The sequence below is a fragment of the Hemitrygon akajei genome, chromosome 10 (genome assembly GCF_048418815.1).
Source record: "Hemitrygon akajei chromosome 10, sHemAka1.3, whole genome shotgun sequence".
Taxonomy (NCBI): domain Eukaryota; kingdom Metazoa; phylum Chordata; class Chondrichthyes; order Myliobatiformes; family Dasyatidae; genus Hemitrygon; species Hemitrygon akajei.
The window spans coordinates 99,562,486-99,586,463 of NC_133133.1; the positions used below are offsets into that span (position 1 = coordinate 99,562,486).

General features: G+C 37.4%; 1 protein-coding gene across 1 annotated transcript in view; it reads left to right on the forward strand.

Moving 5' to 3' along the window:
* The first annotated feature begins 6,378 nt into the window (after window positions 1-6,378).
* The window catches only part of LOC140734557 (uncharacterized), a 113,257-nt gene continuing 95,657 nt past the window's right edge, over window positions 6,379-23,978 (forward strand). The window contains exon 1 of the mRNA XM_073058697.1: window positions 6,379-7,041. The gene's annotated coding sequence lies outside the window, so the exon portion shown is untranslated. The remainder of the gene's footprint in view (window positions 7,042-23,978) is intronic.

The following is a 23,978-nucleotide window of genomic DNA, read 5'->3' on the forward strand; positions in this document are numbered from 1 at the left end:
ACAAAGCTAAAGGCTGTTCAAAAGTAAATGCAATGTAGTAGTTTTTGTATTCCACTTAACTTTATGTATTCCATTGCAGTGATTTGTATTTATAGTGTTTCTATTCACTTAGACTGCACCCTGTATAGCTATACACATGTACATAACACAAAATACACTGAATAGTACGAAATGCATTCAGCTGAAAAGAGTGTGCAATTTAATTTTACTCAGAAGGCTACATGCCAACATGATGTAAACATTCTTAATTTACTTTCCATATGATTTCGAGTAGTCTGAAAACATTTTAATGAGTGTGCTACTGAAGTTGGTGAAGTTACTCTCAGCAATATCACGAATTACACACAATAGAACTTCAGTGTTTCAAAGCAGTACAAAGCTAAAGACTGTATGAATGTGAATGCAATGTAGTAGTTTCTTGAATTCAACTTTACTTTATGTATTCCATTGCAGTTACTCGTATTCATTCTGTTTCTATTCACTTACACTTCACCCGGTATAGTTATGCATATGTACATAGCACAAAATACATTGAAAAGTAATGCATTCAGCTGAAAAGAGTGTACAATTTAATTTTGCTCAATAGCACTACATGCTAAGTCGATGTAAACACTTTTAATTAACTTTCCATTGATTTGCAGTAGTTTGCAACAATAGTTATGGGTGTGCTACTGAAGTCGGTGAAGTTACACTCAGCAATATCTGCAATTACATATAATAGAACATCCGTGTTTCAAAGCAATACAGAGCTAAAGGCGGTTCCAATGTAAATGCCATGCAGTTTCTTCTTGAATTCCACTTTACTTTATGTATTCCATTGCAGTGACTCGTATTCATTGTGTTTCTACTCACTTACAATTCACCCGGTATAGTTATGCACATGTACATAGCACAAAATACACAGAATAGTAAGTAATGCATTCAGCTGAAAAGAGTGTTCAATTTAATTTTGCTCAATAGCACTACATGCTAACTTGATTTAAACCCTTATAATTTACTTTCCATATGATCTGGAGTAGTCTACAACCATATTTATGAGTGCGGTACTGAAGTTGGTGAAGTTACTCTAAGCAATGTCAACAATTACACATAATAGAACTTCAGTGTTTCAAAGCAATACAAAGCTAACGGCAGTTCGAATGTAAATGCAATGTAGTTGCTTCTTGAATTCAACTTTACTTTATGTATTCCATTCCAGTGACTTGTTTTCATTGTGTTTCTATTCACTTACACTTCACCCGGTATAGATATGCACATGTACATAGCACAAAATACACTGAATTGCAAGTAATGCATTCAGCTGAAAAGTGTGTACAATTTTATTTTGCTCAATAGCACTACATGCTAACTTGATTTAAACCCTTATAATTTACTTTCCATATAATTTGGAGTAGTCTACAACCATATTTATGAGTGTGCTACTGAAGTTGGTGAAGGTAATCTCAGCAATATCACCAATTACATATAATAGAACATCAGTATTTCAGAGCAATACAAAGCTAAAGGCTGTTCAAAAGTAAATGCAATGTAGTAGTTTTTGTATTCCACTTAACTTTATGTATTCCATTGCAGTGATTTGTATTTATAGTGTTTCTATTCACTTAGACTGCACCCTGTATAGCTATACACATGTACATAACACAAAATACACTGAATAGTACGAAATGCATTCAGCTGAAAAGAGTGTGCAATTTAATTTTACTCAGAAGGCTACATGCCAACATGATGTAAACATTCTTAATTTACTTTCCATATGATTTCGAGTAGTCTGAAAACATTTTAATGAGTGTGCTACTGAAGTTGGTGAAGTTACTCTCAGCAATATCACGAATTACACACAATAGAACTTCAGTGTTTCAAAGCAGTACAAAGCTAAAGACTGTATGAATGTGAATGCAATGTAGTAGTTTCTTGAATTCAACTTTACTTTATGTATTCCATTGCAGTTACTCGTATTCATTCTGTTTCTATTCACTTACACTTCACCCGGTATAGTTATGCATATGTACATAGCACAAAATACATTGAAAAGTAATGCATTCAGCTGAAAAGAGTGTACAATTTAATTTTCCTCAATAGCACTACATGCTAAGTCGATGTAAACACTTTTAATTAACTTTCCATTGATTTGCAGTAGTTTGCAACCATAGTTATGGGTGTGCTACTGAAGTCGGTGAAGTTACACTCAGCAATATCTGCAATTACATATAATAGAACATCCGTGTTTCAAAGCAATACAGAGCTAAAGGCGGTTCCAATGTAAATGCAATGTAGTTGCTTCTTGAATTCAACTTTACATTATGTATTGCATTGCAGTGACTTGTTTTCATTGTGTTTCTATTCACGTACACTTCACCTGGTATAGTTATGCACATGTACATAGCACAAAATACACTGAATAGTAAGTAATGCATTCATCTGAAAAGAGTGTACAATTTAATTTTGCTCAATAGCACTACATGCTAACTTGATTTAAACCCTTATAATTTACTTTCCATATGATGTGGAGTAGTCTACAACCATATTTATGAGTGTGCTACTGAAGTTGGTGAAGGAACATTCAGCAATATCAGCAATTACATATAATAGAACTTCAGTGTATCCAAGCAATACAAAGCAAAAGGCTGTTCCAATGTAAATGCGATGTAGTTGCTTCTTGAATTCAACTTTACTTTATGTATTCCAATGCAGTGACTCGTATTCATTGTGTTTCTATTCACTTACACTTCACCCAGTATATTTATGCACATGTACATAGCAAAAAATACACTGAATAGTAAGTAATGCATTCAGCTGAAAAGAGTGTAGAATTTAATTTTGCTGAATACTACTACATGCTAACTTGATTTCAACCCTTATAATTTACTTTCCATACGATTTGGAGTAGTCTACAACCATATCTATGAGTGTGCTACTGACTTTGGTGAAGGTACTTCCGCAATATCTGCAATTACATATAATGGAACATCCGTGTTTCAAAGCAATACAAAGCTAAAGGCACTTCGAATGTAAATGCAATGTAGTTGCTTCTTGAATTCAACTTTACTTTATGTATTCCATTGCAGTGTCTAGTATTCATTGTGTTTCTATTCACATACACTTCACCCAGTATTGTTATGCACATGTACATTGCACAAAATACACTGAGTAACAAGTAATGCAATCATCTGAAAAGAGTGTACAATTTAATTTTGCTCAATAGCACTACATGCTAACTTGATTTAATTCCCTATAATTTACTTTCCATATGCTTTGGAGTAGTCTACAACCATATTTATGAGTGTGCTACTGAAGTTGGTGAAGGTACTTCAGCAATATCTGCAATTACATATAATGGAACATCCGTGTTTCCAAGCAATACAAAGCTAAAGGCGGTTCCAATGTAAATGCCATGCAGTTTCTTCTTGAATTCCACTTTACTTTATGTATTCCATTGCAGTGACTCGTATTCATTGTGTTTCTACTCACTTACAATTCACCCGGTATAGTTATGCACATGTACATAGCACAAAATACACAGAATAGTAAGTAATGCATTCAGCTGAAAAGAGTGTTCAATTTAATTTTGCTCAATAGCACTACATGCTAACTTGATTTAAACCCTTATAATTTACTTTCCATATGATCTGGAGTAGTCTACAACCATATTTATGAGTGCGGTATTGAAGTTGGTGAAGTTACTCTAAGCAATGTCAACAATTACACATAATAGAACTTCAGTGTTTCAAAGCAATACAAAGCTAACGGCAGTTCGAATGTAAATGCAATGTAGTTGCTTCTTGAATTCAACTTTACTTTATGTATTCCATTCCAGTGACTTGTTTTCATTGTGTTTCTATTCACTTACACTTCACCCGGTATAGATATGCACATGTACATAGCACAAAATACACTGAATTGCAAGTAATGCATTCAGCTGAAAAGTGTGTACAATTTTATTTTGCTCAATAGCACTACATGCTAACTTGATTTAAACCCTTATAATTTACTTTCCATATAATTTGGAGTAGTCTACAACCATATTTATGAGTGTGCTACTGAAGTTGGTGAAGGTAATCTCAGCAATATCACCAATTACATATAATAGAACATCAGTATTTCAGAGCAATACAAAGCTAAAGGCTGTTCAAAAGTAAATGCAATGTAGTAGTTTTTGTATTCCACTTAACTTTATGTATTCCATTGCAGTGATTTGTATTTATAGTGTTTCTATTCACTTAGACTGCACCCTGTATAGCTATACACATGTACATAACACAAAATACACTGAATAGTACGAAATGCATTCAGCTGAAAAGAGTGTGCAATTTAATTTTACTCAGAAGGCTACATGCCAACATGATGTAAACATTCTTAATTTACTTTCCATATGATTTCGAGTAGTCTGAAAACATTTTAATGAGTGTGCTACTGAAGTTGGTGAAGTTACTCTCAGCAATATCACGAATTACACACAATAGAACTTCAGTGTTTCAAAGCAGTACAAAGCTAAAGACTGTATGAATGTGAATGCAATGTAGTAGTTTCTTGAATTCAACTTTACTTTATGTATTCCTTTGCAGTTACTCGTATTCATTCTGTTTCTATTCACTTACACTTCACCCGGTATAGTTATGCATATGTACATAGCACAAAATACATTGAAAAGTAATGCATTCAGCTGAAAAGAGTGTACAATTTAATTTTCCTCAATAGCACTACATGCTAAGTCGATGTAAACACTTTTAATTAACTTTCCATTGATTTGCAGTAGTTTGCAACCATAGTTATGGGTGTGCTACTGAAGTCGGTGAAGTTACACTCAGCAATATCTGCAATTACATATAATAGAACATCCGTGTTTCAAAGCAATACAGAGCTAAAGGCGGTTCCAATGTAAATGCAATGTAGTTGCTTCTTGAATTCAACTTTACATTATGTATTGCATTGCAGTGACTTGTTTTCATTGTGTTTCTATTCACGTACACTTCACCTGGTATAGTTATGCACATGTACATAGCACAAAATACACTGAATAGTAAGTAATGCATTCATCTGAAAAGAGTGTACAATTTAATTTTGCTCAATAGCACTACATGCTAACTTGATTTAAACCCTTATAATTTACTTTCCATATGATGTGGAGTAGTCTACAACCATATTTATGAGTGTGCTACTGAAGTTGGTGAAGGAACATTCAGCAATATCAGCAATTACATATAATAGAACTTCAGTGTATCCAAGCAATACAAAGCAAAAGGCTGTTCCAATGTAAATGCGATGTAGTTGCTTCTTGAATTCAACTTTACTTTATGTATTCCAATGCAGTGACTCGTATTCATTGTGTTTCTATTCACTTACACTTCACCCAGTATATTTATGCACATGTACATAGCAAAAAATACACTGAATAGTAAGTAATGCATTCAGCTGAAAAGAGTGTAGAATTTAATTTTGCTGAATACTACTACATGCTAACTTGATTTCAACCCTTATAATTTACTTTCCATACGATTTGGAGTAGTCTACAACCATATCTATGAGTGTGCTACTGACTTTGGTGAAGGTACTTCCGCAATATCTGCAATTACATATAATGGAACATCCGTGTTTCAAAGCAATACAAAGCTAAAGGCACTTCGAATGTAAATGCAATGTAGTTGCTTCTTGAATTCAACTTTACTTTATGTATTCCATTGCAGTGTCTAGTATTCATTGTGTTTCTATTCACATACACTTCACCCAGTATTGTTATGCACATGTACATTGCACAAAATACACTGAGTAACAAGTAATGCAATCATCTGAAAAGAGTGTACAATTTAATTTTGCTCAATAGCACTACATGCTAACTTGATTTAATTCCCTATAATTTACTTTCCATATGCTTTGGAGTAGTCTACAACCATATTTATGAGTGTGCTACTGAAGTTGGTGAAGGTACTTCAGCAATATCTGCAATTACATATAATGGAACATCCGTGTTTCCAAGCAATACAAAGCTAAAGGCGGTTCCAATGTAAATGCCATGCAGTTTCTTCTTGAATTCCACTTTACTTTATGTATTCCATTGCAGTGACTCGTATTCATTGTGTTTCTACTCACTTACAATTCACCCGGTATAGTTATGCACATGTACATAGCACAAAATACACAGAATAGTAAGTAATGCATTCAGCTGAAAAGAGTGTTCAATTTAATTTTGCTCAATAGCACTACATGCTAACTTGATTTAAACCCTTATAATTTACTTTCCATATGATCTGGAGTAGTCTACAACCATATTTATGAGTGCGGTATTGAAGTTGGTGAAGTTACTCTAAGCAATGTCAACAATTACACATAATAGAATACCAGCCCCCTCCTTTGTGAGAATTGCAAGAGCCCTAGAAAAGTGGGCTGGTTGAGAGAGAGAGTGCATCACCTGCAACCTGATTGACACCTGAGATCCCGTGAGGCAGTATAAAGAAGGGTCTGAAAGAGGACGACCCTCAGACGCACCAAGGAGACACCAAGAAGCACGATAACGCTTCCCGTGGGAACGGGAAGCCATTTTGAAATAAGCCACGTGCGTTAAATTCCGAATGCGGGGTTTGTGGCTGGAACCAACGGAAGATCGCTTTTAACTAACAACGGGGAAGATCGCTCCCCTGATTACACGGATGTAAACGGCAAGTTTTTCCGTTTTATCTCTCTCTCTCTCCAACACGTGAAACCGAAAGCCTGCAGACTTCAGAGTGACTCTTTATATTTCCAATTGGACTCAGTATTATATACCCTAGACAACGAAAGAGCCTATTTCTGATTGATTATGGTTACACCGGTGTTTTAGATTGAGTTTTGACGATTTGAATGTTTTGTATTAACCATACGTTTGTGCCCTTATTGAATAAAACGTTTGAAAATAGTAGCATCCGACTCAGCTGATCCATCTATCTTTGCTGGTAAGTTACCTGGTTACGGGGTTTTCGTAACAAGTGGGGTTCTCGTCTCGGGATTTGAAACCAAACGGGAGGGTCAGTGAATCGGGCTGTAAGTCCAAACTTAAATCTGGTTACGCAGGTAGTCAGACGGGAAACCAGCAAAGATGGATGTGCAGGAATTTATGGGAAACCCGACGGTAGAGGCGCTAGGGAAGGCTACAAAATCAGACTTAGTAAGTTTGGCGCAGGCCTTAGACCTCACAGCGGTGAAGCCAGCAATGAAAAAGCAGGAAGTGCTAAGGGTCATACAACTGCATTACGTTGGGAAGAAGGTGTTTACAGCTGAGGATTTGGAAAATATTCCCGAAAGGAGATTAGTGAGTGGGACAAATCAGGCAGAGTTGGAGAAAGCAAGGCTGGAACATGAGTTTAAAATAAAGCAGCTAGAAATAGACGCAGCTCAGAAGGCTGCAGAGAGAGAAGCCGAGAGAGCCGAGAGGGAAAGAGAGCAGGTGTTCAAACTAAAGCAGCTAGAAATAGAAGCAGAAGAGAGAGAGAAACAGAGGAACTATGAATTGGAGCTGGACAGGCGGAAACAAGAGCGAAGAACTCAAGGGGGAGAGAAAGAGGGGTTTGATATTAGTCGGGCGTTGAGGTTGGTCCCCCCGTTCGAGGAGACGGATGTTGATAGTTATTTCTTGCTCTTTGAAAAGGTGGCAGAGAATCAGCAGTGGCCCAGAGAGCAATGGGTGGCGTTGTTACAAAGTGTGTTACGAGGAAAAGCACAGCGGGTATATGCCGCGCTGCCCACAGAAAGGGACGGGAATTATGATCAAGTAAAGGAGGCCATTCTCCGAGGTTACGAGTTAGTACCTGAGGCGTATAGACAAAGGTTCCGAAATTTAAAAAGAGGGTGGAATCAAACGTATACCGAGCTAGCCCATGAGAAGGGTGTGCTCTTGAATCGTTGGTGCACAGCTGAAAAGGTGGCCGAGGACTATGGGCGTCTCAGGGAGCTAGTTTTGATTGAGGAATTTAAAAGTTGCGTTCCGGAAGAGATCCGAATGTATTTAAATGAGAGGACGAATCAGTCCATCTCAGAGATGGCTAGGCTCGCAGATGAATATGCCCTAACCCACAAGACAAAGTTTTCCTCGCCAAAAAGTTACCCGAGAGACCGTCGGAACGGTAGGGACAGTCCGCCGGCTAAGGGAGAAACTCCACCGGGAGCTAGCACAAAAAGTGAGGATAACAGACAAGAAACCTGGAGATCTCCTGGTTTCAACTGTTTTAATTGTGGAAAGGTGGGACATATTGCATCAAAATGCACTGCTCCGAGGAAGGAGTCGGAACGAGGGAAAGCAGCTATTTCCATAGGCTGTGTTGCGTCGATCCGAAAATCGACAAGCAGGCCCCAGACAGATGGAATACAGGAGGGGCGGGAGACATTTAGGTCCGAAGGAACCGTGGCTTTGAAGGAAGGGGACCCCCCAATTCCCGTACGAATTTGGAGAGACACGGGGGCGGAACTATCGTTAATTAGCCGTAAGGTGTTAAAATTCGGCCCTCGCACGGGGGAGGTAGCCCTTAGAGGTATCGGGAACCGAACCGAGGTCGTGCCTTTGCATAGGGTCTTTCTAGATTGTGAGTTGGTGTCGGGACCAGTAGATCTGGGGGTCCTGCCGGAATTGCCAGGAGAAGGAGTGGACGTCCTTCTGGGTAACGACCTAGCGGGTGGGAAGATGGGTGCCGCCGTGAAGCTGACCACCCAGCCCGTGAGAGTTGAAGACCCTCCCTCAGAGAAAAAATTCTATCCCGCATGTGCGGTCACTCGCAGCATGTCGAAAAGGGCCGCTGAGACAGAGAGCGGGTGGAATCTGGCCAGTTTTGATTTGGCCGAAACTTTTTTACCGACTCTGTACCAACGAGAGTCCGAGGAAGGGAAAACGGAGAGTAGGGAGGAACGAGTGGGAAATAGAGAGGAGGTAGACCGGTCCTTAGCCAGAAGAGAGTTTGTACGGGAACAGAATGGTGACGAGGAGCTGGTATCCTTGAGAGAGTCGGTTCTCTCCGAGACTGAACTGGAGGCAGAGCCAGAGGGTTATTATCTCCAGGAGGGGGTGTTGATGAGGAAGTGGAGACCCCCTGCGGTACAGGCCGATGAGGACTGGGCGGTGCTACGTCAGATAGTAGTCCCGAAAGTATATCGGAACGACATTCTTGACTTAGCCCATAAGGGACCTTTAGGCGGGCATTTGGGAATAAAGAAGACCGTAGAGCGGGTTCAGAGGGAATTCTATTGGCCCAATCTGAGGAAAGATGTTACTGAGTATTGTAAAAGATGTCATACCTGCCAGGTGGTGGGTAAGCCGAATCAAGTTATCCCTAAGGCCCCCCTCCGACCTATTCCCGCATGTGAGGAGCCTTTCTCCCGAGTCATTGTGGATTTTGTGGGACCCTTACCTAAAACTGCGAGTGGGCGGCAGTATATCATGACCCTGATGTGTGCCGCTACACGATTTCCCGAGGCCGTGCCTCTGGGTAGTATTAGGACCTCTGCGGTGGTGAAGGCCCTTATCAAATTCTTTACCACCGTGGGGCTTCCCAAGGAGATACAATCAGACCAGGGAAGTACATTCACGTCGAACGTATTTCGGCAGATGATGACCCAGCTCGGGGTGAGGCAGATTATGGCCTCTGCGTACCACCCGGAGTCACAGGGAGCGTTGGAAAGGTTCCACGCTACCCTAAAGACCATGCTTAAAGCTTATTGCCAGGAGAACGTTCGAGACTGGGATGAGGCTTTACCCCTTTTGTTATTTGCCGTAAGGGATACAGTCCAGTGCTCCCTGGGGTTCAGTCCGTTTGAACTGGTTTTCGGTCACAGGCCCAGGGGACCCCTAACCCTACTGAAAGAAAAATGGTCTAACCCGACCGCCCAAGTCAGTGTGGTCGACTATGTGCTGAAATTCCGGGAAAGACTGCGTCAAGTATGCGCCTTGGCAAACGAAAACCTTAAAGCCTCTCAGGAAAAGATGGGTCAGTGGTATAACCAGAGAGCGAGAGAACGAGAGTTTCACGTGGGCGACCGGGTCCTGGTCCTATTCCCGGTAGCTACTCACCCTCTGGGGGCGAGGTTTCAAGGACCATATACAGTGCGTAAGAAAATAGACTCGCTGAATTACGTGATCGAAACCCCCGACCGACGAAAGCCAACCCAGTTAGTTCACGTGAACATGATAAAAGGGTATCACGAACCCACCCCCCCGGTTGTTGGCGCGGCTATGAAAGCCGATGAAGTTGGGGAGGACGGTAAGGAGGAACCAGAACGGTTCGACAAGATAGGTATAGTCCCTACCAGATTAGAGAACTCTGTCGTATTGGCGAATCTTGCGGGTAAAGTTGGCCACTTAAAACCTGAACAGCGGGAGCAGGTAATACAGCTCGTTAACCGGCATGCAGACTTATGCCCAGATGTTCCCCGAAGGTGTAATGGGACACAACATGATGTGATAGCTACCTCAACCCAACCTATTAAACAAGCCCCTTATCGGATGAATCCTGAGAAAAGCCAGCTGGTAGAGAAGGAGATTGAACATATGCTAGCTGCTGGGATAATCCGCGAATCCTCATCCGCGTGGGCTTCTCCTTGCGTGGTTGTCCCAAAGCCGGACGGGACCATACGATTCTGTACCGATTATCGGAAGGTCAACGCGGTTACCCAGACCGATGCTTACCCTCTTCCCCGGGTGGATGATTGCATTGATCAACTGGGGAAGGCAAGGTACATCACAAAAATTGACTTGCTAAAGGGGTACTGGTGCGTTCCTTTAACGGACCGGGCTCGAGAGATTTCAGCCTTTGTCACCCCGTCTGGGTTGTACGAGTACAACGTTATGCCGTTTGGGATGAAAAATGCCCCAGGGACATTTCAGCGGATGATAGACGCTGTGATAAAGGGGTTAACCCACACCAAGGCTTATCTTGACGATGTGGTAGTTTGGAATGACACCTGGGAGGAGCATCTGAGGGCTGTAGAAAGTTTGTTTACCCGAATGTCGGCAGCCCACCTTACGGTAAACCTCGCTAAGAGTGAGTTTGGTCATGCCACGATAACCTATCTGGGGTATGTGGTGGGAGACGGGCAGTTGGCCCCTGTGCAGGCGAAGGTCCGGGCTATTTCCGAGGTCCCGGTACCCTCCAATAAAAGGGCCCTGAGGAGGTTTCTGGGCATGGTGGGATACTATCGGAAATTCTGTAAAAATTTTGCGGACATTGCGCTCCCCCTTACAAAATTACTGCAGAAGGAGGAAAAATTTGAGTGGGGTCAGTCTTGTCAGAATGCCTTTGAAAAGTTAAAAGCCGTACTGTGCCATGACCCGGTGTTAAAAGCGCCCGATCTGTTAACCCCCTTCTCCTTGGCCACGGACGCCAGCGATGAGGCGGCAGGAGCAGTCCTATTGCAGCAAGCGGGGGATGGAGTGGAGCACCCGGTAGCATATTTCTCTCGGAAGTTCAATAGACACCAGAGGAATTACTCTACCGTGGAAAAGGAATTGTTAGCGCTTGTGTTAGCGATACAACATTTCGAAGTGTACATTTGTCCGGCGCAAAGACCCCTAGTGGTCTATACCGATCACAACCCGCTGGTATTCTTGAACAATATGAAAAACAAAAACAGAAGGTTATTAAGCTGGAGTCTGATGCTACAAGAATTTGATATTAAGATCCAGCACATAAAGGGGAGTGATAATGTGCTAGCGGATTGTTTATCCAGGTGTTGAATTGAGTATGCGATGTAGGGCACGGTAGGGTAAGGTATTAAAGAAAAGGGGCACTGTACTTGTTAACTGTTTAGATGCTGACTTGAATGTATAACTGTATTACTCTGTAGTGAAAAGAAAAGCTTCTGTATTGTATTAGATTCAAAATTTCTGAAAGACTGTACCACTCTGGGTTTTAACCGCTGGTAAAAACCTTTTTAAGAGGGGAGGTGTTATGATACCAGCCCCCTCCTTTGTGAGAATTGCAAGAGCCCTAGAAAAGTGGGCTGGTTGAGAGAGAGAGTGCATCACCTGCAACCTGATTGACACCTGAGATCCCGTGAGGCAGTATAAAGAAGGGTCTGAAAGAGGACGACCCTCAGACGCACCAAGGAGACACCAAGAAGCACGATAACGCTTCCCGTGGGAACGGGAAGCCATTTTGAAATAAGCCACGTGCGTTAAATTCCGAATGCGGGGTTTGTGGCTGGAACCAACGGAAGATCGCTTTTAACTAACAACGGGGAAGATCGCTCCCCTGATTACACGGATGTAAACGGCAAGTTTTTCCGTTTTATCTCTCTCTCTCTCCAACACGTGAAACCGAAAGCCTGCAGACTTCAGAGTGACTCTTTATATTTCCAATTGGACTCAGTATTATATACCCTAGACAACGAAAGAGCCTATTTCTGATTGATTATGGTTACACCGGTGTTTTAGATTGAGTTTTGACGATTTGAATGTTTTGTATTAACCATACGTTTGTGCCCTTATTGAATAAAACGTTTGAAAATAGTAGCATCCGACTCAGCTGATCCATCTATCTTTGCTGGTAAGTTACCTGGTTACGGGGTTTTCGTAACACAAAGCAATACAAAGCTAACGGCAGTTCGAATGTAAATGCAATGTAGTTGCTTCTTGAATTCAACTTTACTTTATGTATTCCATTCCAGTGACTTGTTTTCATTGTGTTTCTATTCACTTACACTTCACCCGGTATAGATATGCACATGTACATAGCACAAAATACACTGAATTGCAAGTAATGCATTCAGCTGAAAAGTGTGTACAATTTTATTTTGCTCAATAGCACTACATGCTAACTTGATTTAAACCCTTATAATTTACTTTCCATATAATTTGGAGTAGTCTACAACCATATTTATGAGTGTGCTACTGAAGTTGGTGAAGGTAATCTCAGCAATATCACCAATTACATATAATAGAACATCAGTATTTCAGAGCAATACAAAGCTAAAGGCTGTTCAAAAGTAAATGCAATGTAGTAGTTTTTGTATTCCACTTAACTTTATGTATTCCATTGCAGTGATTTGTATTTATAGTGTTTCTATTCACTTAGACTGCACCCTGTATAGCTATACACATGTACATAACACAAAATACACTGAATAGTACGAAATGCATTCAGCTGAAAAGAGTGTGCAATTTAATTTTACTCAGAAGGCTACATGCCAACATGATGTAAACATTCTTAATTTACTTTCCATATGATTTCGAGTAGTCTGAAAACATTTTAATGAGTGTGCTACTGAAGTTGGTGAAGTTACTCTCAGCAATATCACGAATTACACACAATAGAACTTCAGTGTTTCAAAGCAGTACAAAGCTAAAGACTGTATGAATGTGAATGCAATGTAGTAGTTTCTTGAATTCAACTTTACTTTATGTATTCCATTGCAGTTACTCGTATTCATTCTGTTTCTATTCACTTACACTTCACCCGGTATAGTTATGCATATGTACATAGCACAAAATACATTGAAAAGTAATGCATTCAGCTGAAAAGAGTGTACAATTTAATTTTCCTCAATAGCACTACATGCTAAGTCGATGTAAACACTTTTAATTAACTTTCCATTGATTTGCAGTAGTTTGCAACCATAGTTATGGGTGTGCTACTGAAGTCGGTGAAGTTACACTCAGCAATATCTGCAATTAAATATAATAGAACATCCGTGTTTCAAAGCAATACAGAGCTAAAGGCGGTTCCAATGTAAATGCAATGTAGTTGCTTCTTGAATTCAACTTTACATTATGTATTGCATTGCAGTGACTTGTTTTCATTGTGTTTCTATTCACGTACACTTCACCTGGTATAGTTATGCACATGTACATAGCACAAAATACACTGAATAGTAAGTAATGCATTCATCTGAAAAGAGTGTACAATTTAATTTTGCTCAATAGCACTACATGCTAACTTGATTTAAACCCTTATAATTTACTTTCCATATGATGTGGAGTAGTCTACAACCATATTTATGAGTGTGCTACTGAAGTTGGTGAAGGAACATTCAGCAATATCAGCAATTACATATAATAGAACTTCAGTGTATCCAAGCAATACAAAGCTAAAGGCTGTTCCAATGTAAATGCGATGTAGTTGCTTCTTGAATTCAACTTTACTTTATGTATTCCAATGCAGTGACTCGTATTCATTGTGTTTCTATTCACTTACACTTCACCCAGTATATTTATGCACATGTACATAGCAAAAAATACACTGAATAGTAAGTAATGCATTCAGCTGAAAAGAGTGTAGAATTTAATTTTGCTGAATACTACTACATGCTAACTTGATTTCAACCCTTATAATTTACTTTCCATACGATTTGGAGTAGTCTACAACCATATCTATGAGTGTGCTACTGACTTTGGTGAAGGTACTTCCGCAATATCTGCAATTACATATAATGGAACATCCGTGTTTCAAAGCAATACAAAGCTAAAGGCACTTTGAATGTAAATGCAATGTAGTTGCTTCTTGAATTCAACTTTACTTTATGTATTCCATTGCAGTGTCTAGTATTCATTGTGTTTCTATTCACATACACTTCACCCAGTATTCTTATGCACATGTACATTGCACAAAATACACTGAGTAACAAGTAATGCAATCATCTGAAAAGAGTGTACAATTTAATTTTGCTCAATAGCACTACATGCTAACTTGATTTAAACCCTTATAATTTACTTTCCATATGCTTTGGAGTAGTCTACAACCTTATTTATGAGTGTGCTACTGAAGTTGGTGAAGGTACTTCAGCAATATCTGCAATTACATATAATGGAACATTCGTGTTTCAGAGCAATACAAAGCTAAACGCACTTCGAATGTAAATGCAATGTAGTTGCTTCTTGAATTCAACTTTACATTATGTATTGCATTGCAGTGACTTGTTTTCAGTGTGTTTCTATTCACGTACACTTCACCTGGTATAGTTATGCACATGTACATATCACAAAATACACTGAATAGTAAGTAATGCATTCATCTGAAAAGAGTGAACAATTGAATTTTGCTCAATAGCACTACATGCTAACTTGATTTAAATCCTTATAATTTACTTTCCATATGATTTGCAGTAGTCTACAACCATATTTATGAGTGTGCTACTGACGTTGGTGAAGGTACATTCAGCAATATCAGCAATTACATATAATAGAACTTCAGTGTATCCAAGCAATACAAAGCTAAAGGCTGTTCCAATGTAAATGCGATGTAGTTGCTTCTTGAATTCAACTTTACTTTATGTATTCCAATGCAGTGCCTCGTATTCATTGTGTTTCTATTCACTTACACTTCACCCAGTATATTTATGCACATGTACATAGCAAAAAATACACTGAATAGTAAGTAATGCATTCAGCTGAAAAGAGTGTAGAATTTAATTTTGCTGAAGACTACTACATGCTAACTTGATTTCAACCCTTATAATTTACTTTCCATACGATTTGGAGTAGTCTACAACTATATCTATGAGTGTGCTACTGACGTTGGTGAAGGTACTTCCGCAATATCTGCAATTACATATAATGGAACATCCGTGTTTCAAAGCAATACAAAGCTAAAGGCACTTCGAATGTAAAAGCAATGTAGTTGCTTCTTGAATTCAACTTTACTTTATGTATTCCATTGCAGTGACTCGTATTCATTGTGTTTCTATTCACATACACTTCACCCAGCATTGTTATGCACATGTACATTGCACAAAATACACTGAGTAACAAGTAATGCAATCATCTGAAAAGAGTGTACAATTTAATTTTGCTCAATAGCACTACATGCTAACTTGATTTAAACCCCTATAATTTACTTTCCATATGCTTTGGAGTAGTCTACAACCATATATATGAGTGTGCTACTGAAGTTGGTGTAGGTACTTCAGCAATATCTGCAATTACATATAATGGAACATCCGTGTTTCAAAGCAATACAAAGCTAAAGGCTGTTCCAAAATAAATGCAATGTAGTTACTTCTTGAATTCAACTTTACTTTATGTATTCCATTGCAGTGACTCGTATTCATTGTGTATCTATTCACTTACACTTCACCCAGTATAGTTATGCACATGTTCATAGCACAAATTACACTGAATAATAAGTAATGCATTCATCTGAAAAGAGTGTACAATTTAATTTTGCTCAATAGCACTACATGCTCACTTGACTTAAACCCCTATAATGTGCTTTCAATATGATTTGGAGTAGTCTACAACCATATTTATGAGTGCACTACTGAAGTTGGTGAAGGTACATTCAGCAATATCAGCAATTACATATAATAGAACTTCAGTGTATCCAAGCAATACAAAGCTAAAGGCACTTCGAATGTAAATGCAATGTAGTTGCTTCTTGAATTCAACTTTACTTTATGTATTGCATTGCAGTGACTTGTTTTCATTGTGTTTCTATTCACGTACACTTCAGCTGGTATAGTTATGCACATGTAAATATCACAAAATACTCTGAATAGTATGTAATGCATTCATCTGAAAAGAGTGTACAATTGAATTTTGCTCAATAGCACTACATGCTAACTTGATTTAAACCATTATAATTTACTTTCCATATGATTTGCAGTAGTCTACAACCATATTTATGAGTGTGCTACTGAAGTTGGTGAAGGTACATTCAGCAATATCAGCAATTACATATAATAGAACTTCAGTGTATCCAAGCAATACAAAGCTAAAGGCACTTCGAATGTAAATGCAATGTAGTTGCTTCTTGAATTCAACTTTACTTTATGTATTCCAATGCAGTGACTCGTATTCATTGTGTTTCTATTCACTTACACTTCACCCAGTATATTTATGCACATGTACATAGCAAAAAATACACTGAATAGTAATGCATTCAGCTGAAAAGAGTGTACAATTTAATTTTGCTGAATACTACTACATGCTAACTTGATTTAAACACTTATAATTTACTTTCCATATGATTTGGAGTAGTCTACAACCATATTTTTGAGTGTGCTACTGAAGTTGGTGAAGGTACTTCAGCAATATCTGCAATTACATATAATGCAACATCCGTGTTTCAAAGCAATACAAAGCTAAAGACTGTTCCAATGTAAATGCGATGAAGTTGCTTCTTGAATTCACCTTTACTTTATGTATTCCAATGCAGTGACTCGTATTCATTGTGTTTGTATTCACTTACACTTCACCCAGTATAGTTATGCACATGTACATAGCACAAAATACACTGAATAGTAAGTAATGCATTCAGCTGAAAAGACTGTAGAATTTAATTTTGCTCAATAGTACTACATGCTAACTTGTTTTAAAACCTTATAATTTACTTTCCATATGATTTGGAGTAGTCTACAACCATGTTTATGAGTGCACTACTGAGGTTTTTGAACTTACTCTCAGCAATGTCACCAATTACACATAATAGAACTTCAGTGTTTCAAAGCAATACAAAGCTAAAGGCACTTCGAATGTAAAAGCAATGTAGTTGCTTCTTGAATTCAACTTTACTTTATGTATTCCATTGCAGTGACTCGTATTCATTGTGTTTCTATTCACATACACTTCACCCAGTATTGTTATGCACATGTACATTGCACAAAATACACTGAGTAACAAGTAATGCAATCATCTGAAAAGAGTGTACAATTTAATTTTGCTCAATAGCACTACATGCTAACTTGATTTAAACCCCTATAATTTACTTTCCATATGCTTTGGAGTAGTCTACAACCATATATATGAGTGTGCTACTGAAGTTGGTGTAGGTACTTCAGCAATATCTGCAATTACATATAATGGAACATCCGTGTTTCAAAGCAATACAAAGCTAAAGGCACTTCGAATGTAAAAGCAATGTAGTTGCTTCTTGAATTCAACTTTACTTTATGTATTCCATTGCAGTGACTCGTATTCATTGTGTTTCTATTCACATACACTTCACCCAGCATTGTTATGCACATGTACATTGCACAAAATACACTGAGTAACAAGTAATGCAATCATCTGAAAAGAGTGTACAATTTAATTTTGCTCAATAGCACTACATGCTAACTTGATTTAAACCCCTATAATTTACTTTCCATATGCTTTGGAGTAGTCTACAACCATATATATGAGTGTGCTACTGAAGTTGGTGTAGGTACTTCAGCAATATCTGCAATTACATATAATGGAACATCCGTGTTTCAAAGCAATACAAAGCTAAAGGCTGTTCCAAAATAAATGCAATGTAGTTACTTCTTGAATTCAACTTTACTTTATGTATTCCATTGCAGTGACTCGTATTCATTGTGTATCTATTCACTTACACTTCACCCAGTATAGTTATGCACATGTTCATAGCACAAATTACACTGAATAATAAGTAATGCATTCATCTGAAAAGAGTGTACAATTTAATTTTGCTCAATAGCACTACATGCTCACTTGACTTAAACCCCTATAATGTGCTTTCAATATGATTTGGAGTAGTCTACAACCATATTTATGAGTGCACTACTGAAGTTGGTGAAGGTACATTCAGCAATATCAGCAATTACATATAATAGAACTTCAGTGTATCCAAGCAATACAAAGCTAAAGGCACTTCGAATGTAAATGCAATGTAGTTGCTTCTTGAATTCAACTTTACTTTATGTATTGCATTGCAGTGACTTGTTTTCATTGTGTTTCTATTCACGTACACTTCAGCTGGTATAGTTATGCACATGTAAATATCACAAAATACTCTGAATAGTATGTAATGCATTCATCTGAAAAGAGTGTACAATTGAATTTTGCTCAATAGCACTACATGCTAACTTGATTTAAACCCTTATAATTTACTTTCCATATGATTTGCAGTAGTCTACAACCATATTTATGAGTGTGCTACTGAAGTTGGTGAAGGTACATTCAGCAATATCAGCAATTACATATAATAGAACTTCAGTGTATCCAAGCAATACAAAGCTAAAGGCACTTCGAATGTAAATGCAATGTAGTTGCTTCTTGAATTCAACTTTACTTTATGTATTCCAATGCAGTGACTCGTATTCATTGTGTTTCTATTCACTTACACTTCACCCAGTATATTTATGCACATGTACATAGCAAAAAATACACTGAATAGTAATGCATTCAGCTGAAAAGAGTGTACAATTTAATTTTGCTGAATACTACTACATGCTAACTTGATTTAAACACTTATAATTTACTTTCCATATGATTTGGAGTAGTCTACAACCATATTTTTGAGTGTGCTACTGAAGTTGGTGAAGGTACTTCAGCAATATCTGCAATTACATATAATGCAACATCCGTGTTTCAAAGCAATACAAAGCTAAAGACTGTTCCAATGTAAATGCGATGAAGTTGCTTCTTGAATTCACCTTTACTTTATGTATTCCAATGCAGTGACTCGTATTCATTGTGTTTGTATTCACTTACACTTCACCCAGTATAGTTATGCACATGTACATAGCACAAAATACACTGAATAGTAAGTAATGCATTCAGCTGAAAAGACTGTAGAATTTAATTTTGCTCAATAGTACTACATGCTAACTTGTTTTAAAACCTTATAATTTACTTTCCATATGATTTGGAGTAGTCTACAACCATATTTATGAGTGCACTACTGAGGTTTTTGAACTTACTCTCAGCAATGTCACCAATTACACATAATAGAACTTCAGTGTTTCAAAGCAATACAAAGCTAAAGGCACTTCGAATGTAAAAGCAATGTAGTTGCTTCTTGAATTCAACTTTACTTTATGTATTCCATTGCAGTGACTCGTATTCATTGTGTTTCTATTCACATACACTTCACCCAGTATTCTTATGCACATGTACATTGCACAAAATACACTGAGTAACAAGTAATGCAATCATCTGAAAAGAGTGTACAATTTAATTTTGCTCAATAGCACTACATGCTAACTTGATTTAAACCCCTATAATTTACTTTCCATATGCTTTGGAGTAGTCTACAACCATATATATGAGTGTGCTACTGATGTTGGTGTAGGTACTTCAGCAATATCTGCAATTACATATAATGGAACATCCGTGTTTCAAAGCAATACAAAGCTAAAGGCTGTTCCAAAATAAATGCAATGTAGTTACTTCTTGAATTCAACTTTACTTTATGTATTCCATTGCAGTGACTCGTATTCATTGTGTATCTATTCACTTACACTTCACCCAGTATAGTTATGCACATGTTCATAGCACAAATTACACTGAATAATAAGTAATGCATTCATCTGAAAAGAGTGTACAATTTAATTTTGCTCAATAGCACTACATGCTCACTTGATTTAAACCCCTATAATGTGCTTTCAATATGATTTGGAGTAGTCTACAACCATATTTCTGAGTGCACTACTGAAGTTGTTGAAGTTACTCTCAGCAAAGTCACCAATTACACATAATAGAACTTCAGTGTTTCAAAGCAATTCAAAGCTAAAGGCACTTCGAATGTAAATGCAATGTAGTTGCATCTTGAATTCAAATTTACTTTATGTATTGCATTGCAGTGACTTGGTTTCATTGTGTTTCTATTCACGTACACTCCACCTGGTATAGTTATGCACATGTACATATCACAAAATACACTGAATAGTAAGTAATGCATTCATCTGAAAAGAGTGTACAATTTAGTTTTGCTCAATAGCACTACATGCTAACTTGATTTAAACCTTTATAATTTACTTTCCATATGATTCGGAGTAGTCTACAACCATATTTATGAGTGTGCTACTCAAGTTGGTGAAGGTACATTCAGCAATATCAGCAATTACATATAATAGAACTTCAGTGTATCCAAGCAATACAAAGCTAAAGGCACTTCGAATGTAAATGCAATGTAGTTGCTTCTTGAATTCAACTTTACTTTATGTATTGCATTGCAGTGACTTGTTTTCATTGTGTTTCTATTCACGTACACTTCAGCTGGTATAGTTATGCACATGTAAATATCACAAAATACACAGAATAGTATGTAATGCATTCATCTGAAAAGAGTGTACAATTGAATTTTGCTCAATAGCACTACATGCTAACTTGATTTAAACCCTTATAATTTACTTTCCATATGATTTGCAGTAGTCTACAACCATATTTATGAGTGTGCTACTGAAGTTGCTGAAGGTACATTCAGCAATATCAGCAATTACATATAATAGAACTTCAGTGTATCCAAGCAATACAAAGCTAAAGGCACTTCGAATGTAAATGCAATGTAGTTGCTTCTTGAATTCAACTTTACTTTATGTATTCCAATGCAGTGACTCGTATTCATTGTGTTTCTATTCACTTACACTTCACCCAGTATATTTATGCACATGTACATAGCAAAAAATACACTGAATAGTAATGCATTCAGCTGAAAAGAGTGTACAATTTAATTTTGCTGAATACTACTACATGCTAACTTGATTTAAACACTTATAATTTACTTTCCATATGATTTGGAGTAGTCTACAACCATATTTATGAGTGCACTACTGAGGTTTTTGAACTTACTCTCAGCAATGTCACCAATTACACATAATAGAACTTCAGTGTTTCAAAGCAATACAAAGCTAAAGGCACTTCGAATGTAAAAGCAATGTAGTTGCTTCTTGAATTCAACTTTACTTTATGTATTCCATTGCAGTGACTCGTATTCATTGTGTTTCTATTCACATACACTTCACCCAGTATTGTTATGCACATGTACATTGCACAAAATACACTGAGTAACAAGTAATGCAATCATCTGAAAAGAGTGTACAATTTAATTTTGCTCAATAGCACTACATGCTAACTTGATTTAAACCCCTATAATTTACTTTCCATATGCTTTGGAGTAGTCTACAACCATATATATGAGTGTGCTACTGAAGTTGGTGTAGGTACTTCAGCAATATCTGCAATTACATATAATGGAACATCCGTGTTTCAAAGCAATACAAAGCTAAAGGCTGTTCCAAAATAAATGCAATGTAGTTACTTCTTGAATTCAACTTTACTTTATGTATTCCATTGCAGTGACTCGTATTCATTGTGTATCTATTCACTTACACTTCACCCAGTATAGTTATGCACATGTTCATAGCACAAATTACACTGAATAATAAGTAATGCATTCATCTGAAAAGAGTGTACAATTTAATTTTGCTCAATAGCACTACATGCTCACTTGATTTAAACCCCTATAATGTGCTTTCAATATGATTTGGAGTAGTCTACAACCATATTTCTGAGTGCACTACTGAAGTTGTTGAAGTTACTCTCAGCAAAGTCACCAATTACACATAATAGAACTTCAGTGTTTCAAAGCAATTCAAAGCTAAAGGCACTTCGAATGTAAATGCAATGTAGTTGCATCTTGAATTCAAATTTACTTTATGTATTGCATTGCAGTGACTTGGTTTCATTGTGTTTCTATTCACGTACACTCCACCTGGTATAGTTATGCACATGTACATATCACAAAATACACTGAATAGTAAGTAATGCATTCATCTGAAAAGAGTGTACAATTTAGTTTTGCTCAATAGCACTACATGCTAACTTGATTTAAACCTTTATAATTTACTTTCCATATGATTCGGAGTAGTCTACAACCATATTTATGAGTGTGCTACTCAAGTTGGTGAAGGTACATTCAGCAATATCAGCAATTACATATAATAGAACTTCAGTGTATCCAAGCAATACAAAGCTAAAGGCACTTCGAATGTAAATGCAATGTAGTTGCTTCTTGAATTCAACTTTACTTTATGTATTGCATTGCAGTGACTTGTTTTCATTGTGTTTCTATTCACGTACACTTCAGCTGGTATAGTTATGCACATGTAAATATCACAAAATACACAGAATAGTATGTAATGCATTCATCTGAAAAGAGTGTACAATTGAATTTTGCTCAATAGCACTACATGCTAACTTGATTTAAACCCTTATAATTTACTTTCCATATGATTTGCAGTAGTCTACAACCATATTTATGAGTGTGCTACTGAAGTTGGTGAAGGTACATTCAGCAATATCAGCAATTACATATAATAGAACTTCAGTGTATCCAAGCAATACAAAGCTAAAGGCACTTCGAATGTAAATGCAATGTAGTTGCTTCTTGAATTCAACTTTACTTTATGTATTCCAATGCAGTGACTCGTATTCATTGTGTTTCTATTCACTTACACTTCACCCAGTATATTTATGCACATGTACATAGCAAAAAATACACTGAATAGTAATGCATTCAGCTGAAAAGAGTGTACAATTTAATTTTGCTGAATACTACTACATGCTAACTTGATTTAAACACTTATAATTTACTTTCCATATGATTTGGAGTAGTCTACAACCATATTTTTGAGTGTGCTACTGAAGTTGGTGAAGGTACTTCAGCAATATCTGCAATTACATATAATGCAACATCCGTGTTTCAAAGCAATACAAAGCTAAAGACTGTTCCAATGTAAATGCGATGAAGTTGCTTCTTGAATTCACCTTTACTTTATGTATTCCAATGCAGTGACTCGTATTCATTGTGTTTGTATTCACTTACACTTCACCCAGTATAGTTATGCACATGTACATAGCACAAAATACACTGAATAGTAAGTAATGCATTCAGCTGAAAAGACTGTAGAATTTAATTTTGCTCAATAGTACTACATGCTAACTTGTTTTAAAACCTTATAATTTACTTTCCATATGATTTGGAGTAGTCTACAACCATATTTATGAGTGCACTACTGAGGTTTTTGAACTTACTCTCAGCAATGTCACCAATTACACATAATAGAACTTCAGTGTTTCAAAGCAATACAAAGCTAAAGGCACTTCGAATGTAAAAGCAATGTAGTTGCTTCTTGAATTCAACTTTACTTTATGTATTCCATTGCAGTGACTCGTATTCATTGTGTTTCTATTCACATACACTTCACCCAGTATTGTTATGCACATGTACATTGCACAAAATACACTGAGTAACAAGTAATGCAATCATCTGAAAAGAGTGTACAATTTAATTTTGCTCAATAGCACTACA